The sequence below is a fragment of the Otolemur garnettii genome, unplaced genomic scaffold (genome assembly GCF_000181295.1).
Source record: "Otolemur garnettii isolate 467f Iridium unplaced genomic scaffold, OtoGar3 scaffold00039, whole genome shotgun sequence".
Lineage (NCBI taxonomy): Eukaryota > Metazoa > Chordata > Mammalia > Primates > Galagidae > Otolemur > Otolemur garnettii.
Window position 1 is genome coordinate 2,519,370 of NW_003852434.1, and position 3,356 is coordinate 2,522,725.

The window sequence follows — 3,356 nt, forward strand, 5'->3', positions numbered from 1 at the left end:
TGAGCCCAGGAGTTGGAGGTTGCTGTGAGCTGTGATGCCACAGCACTCTACCCAGGGGGACAGCTTGAGGCTCCGTCTCAAAAAAAAAAAAAGAAATACAATTTGTAGTATAAATCCATTTGGGGTGTCCAACCTTTTGGCTTCTCTGCACCACACTGGAAAAAGCATTGTCTTGGGCTGCACATTAAATACACAAATACTAATAAAAGCTGGTGAGCAAAAAGAGAGTACTGCATGATTTTCATCATATCCGCCACCACAGATAAGCAAGAAAGTCCTCACATAATCCACATATGGCCTGCAGGCTGTGGGTTAGACACTCCTGATAGGGTCTTTATTTTCCTGAATATCCGAAATTATCAGAAAGTGCCCCTTTGGGGGACATGGAAGAAGGTGAAAATATAATAATGGTGGAGAAGATAAAATTGCCTAAAACATTGATCGGGGTTGATGTGAGAAACTTATGGCACAACTTCCATAGAGGATGTTATATTAGAAATCTTAATGATAAAAAGGAATTATTGATCAAGAAACTGCTTTGTGTTACATAAAGACTTTGGGCAGATTTGTTTGGGATTTCATGATAAAACATATGGTCTGGGTGAAAACATTTTGATTTGGAACTTAAAGTTAAAATAAATAGTTTTGAAATTAAGAGGTTTTGTAAGTCTTCATTTTTTAATCTAATGGAAAACAAGCATGTTTTGTTCAATTAAAGGACAGGCTAGAATAAAAAAAAATTACAAAAATAGGTGGTGCCCATAGCTCAGTTGGCAGAGTGCCGGCCACATACACTGAGGGTGGAGGGTTCGAACCCAGCCCAGGCCTGCTAAACGACAATGACAACAGCAACCAAAAAATATCTGGGCATTCTGGCTGGCGCCTATAGTCCCAGCTACTTGGGAGGCTGAGGCAAGAATATCGCTTAAGCCCAAGAGTTTGAAGTTGCTACGAGTTGTGATGCCACAGCATTCTACCGAGGGCGACAGCTTGAGACTCTGTCTCAAAAAAAGAAAAAAAAAATACAAAAATAAAATATTATAAAATTTCATTTCACATGTGTTTCTGGTTGTTGTCCCTTTTCTTTTTTTCCTTTGAGATAAAATCTCATTCTGCTGCCTTGGGTAGGGTGCCCTGGCATCATCATAGCTCATAGCAACCTCAAACATCTGGCTAGTTTTTTTACTTTTAATAAAAGAGACAGGGGATTGCTGTTGCTCAGGTTGGTCTTAAACTTCTGACCTCAAGCGATCTGCCTGCCTTACGCTCTTAGAGTGCTAAGATTATAAAGATTATAGGTCGGAGCCACCACACCTGGCTAGTTTGCTTTTTCTACATATGACACTTCGTGTTCAATTCAATGGTATGTTAAGATCTGTTTGATAAACTAAGAGACTGGTCAAGATAAATAATAAAACTTGTATTGACAGCAATAACCCTATGGCTGTTCCATACAATCCTCAGCCTTTCTCAACCTGTGGGTCGTGACCTCTTTGCTCCATTTGTAACAATAGGGCAATTAGGAAGGTTGTGTTCATGGGCATTTGTATTTTCTTGGTTATTTCCTCCAATGCTTAATGAATTTTGCATTTCTCAAAGCTATTTTTGTTGTCCAAGCTACTTGATAGCTTTCTACTATTACTTATAAATAGAACAAAGCTTACATTTTCAAGATCGCTCTTACCACTATCCTTGCATTTTATTGGGTGACCAAATATTCCCAATGTTAAATCCGTTTGGCAGACTCATATTGAAAGGTGCTTTATATTCAGTTTTTCCAATTCTCTGGGTGCGGAACAGCTCAAGTGGATACCATGTCTATGAAATGCCCTTGCCGTCTTACTACTTATATTGTGTGACAAGGGGCAATTAATCCTTTTAATTACATCTTTAGGTAATTAAATAGTATTAAATTTTTTTTGTCAGTATCAGAATCAGCAGTAGGTCATAAGAGAAGGAAAAAACAGGTCATTCACATGAAAAAATGGAAACCTTAAAGAATTGTATAATTGATGCTATTTTTACTTATTGAATTGGAAAATGTTAATCCTTTTCCATCAAAGGCTGTTTTTCCCTTCTTTTTTTTTGAGACAGAGCCTCAAGCTGTCCCCCTGGGTAGAGTGCTGTGGCATCACAGCTCACAGCAACCTCCAACTCCTGGGCTCAAGCTAGTCTCCTACCTCAGCCTCCCAGGTAGCTGGGACCACAGGTGCCCACCACAACACCTGGCTATTTTTTTGGTTGCAGCCATCATTGTTGTTTGGCAGGCCTGGGCTGGATTCGAACCTGCCAGCTTAGGTGTGTATGTGGCTGGCACCTTAGCCACTTGAGCCACAGGTGCCGAGCCGTGTTTTTCCCTTCTAAAGATCAGTGGTATTCTGTGATTTTTATAAAAATGTTGGCTATAGTTTACTGTCTTAAAACTTACATCAACTGAAAAAAATACCTGCCTCTTGGCGTTTTGAGTATGTTTCTTTCTTTCTTTTTTTTTCAGACAGAGTCTTATTTTGTCACCCTCAGTAGAGTGCTATGGCGTCACAGCTCACAGCAACCTCCAACTCCTGGGCTTAGGTGATTCTCTTGCCTCAGCCTCTCGAGTAGCTGGGACTACAGGCGCATGCCACAACGCCTGGCTATTTTGTTGTTGTTGTTTTTGTTGCAGTTTGGCTGGGGCCAGGTTTGAACCCACCACCCTCAGTATATGGGGCCGGCACCCTACTCACTAAGCCACAGGCACCGCCCATGTTTCTTTCTTTTTAAAATCTAAAAGAACTCTAACAGTGGTTCTCAACCTTCTTAATGCCCCAGTCCTTTAATACAGTTCCTATGGGTTGCCACCCACAGGTTGTGAACCATTGCGCTAAGAAATCCTGTTTTTTGTGAGGCAACCTCTGAAATTCAGCAGTTTTTTTCTTTTTGTGCATAGTTTTCTTTACATTCAAATAAAAATAAATAAATTTGTAAAAAAATTCACTGGTAGCAGAGAAAAGATGGGTACTCAGTTAATTTTGGTTTTTATTTGAATCAGTATAAAAGTCCTGGAAAAATTTTTCACAATTTATTATTCCAGATACTTTACCATAAAGAATTACTAAAGAAATAATTAGATATGTGAAAAAAATACATTAGTCACAGAATTAACAGATAATAATGAAAAGCTAGAACAATCTAAATGTCCAATTACAGGGAAGAAGTTATATATGTTTTGGTTAATTCATATGAGTTATAGGCTCGGTGCCTGTGGCTCAAGTGGCTAAGGCGCCAGCCACATACACCTGGGCTGGCAGGTTCCAACCAGCCAGGTCCCGCCAAACAACAATGATGGCTGCAACCAAAAAATAGCCGGGCATTGTGGC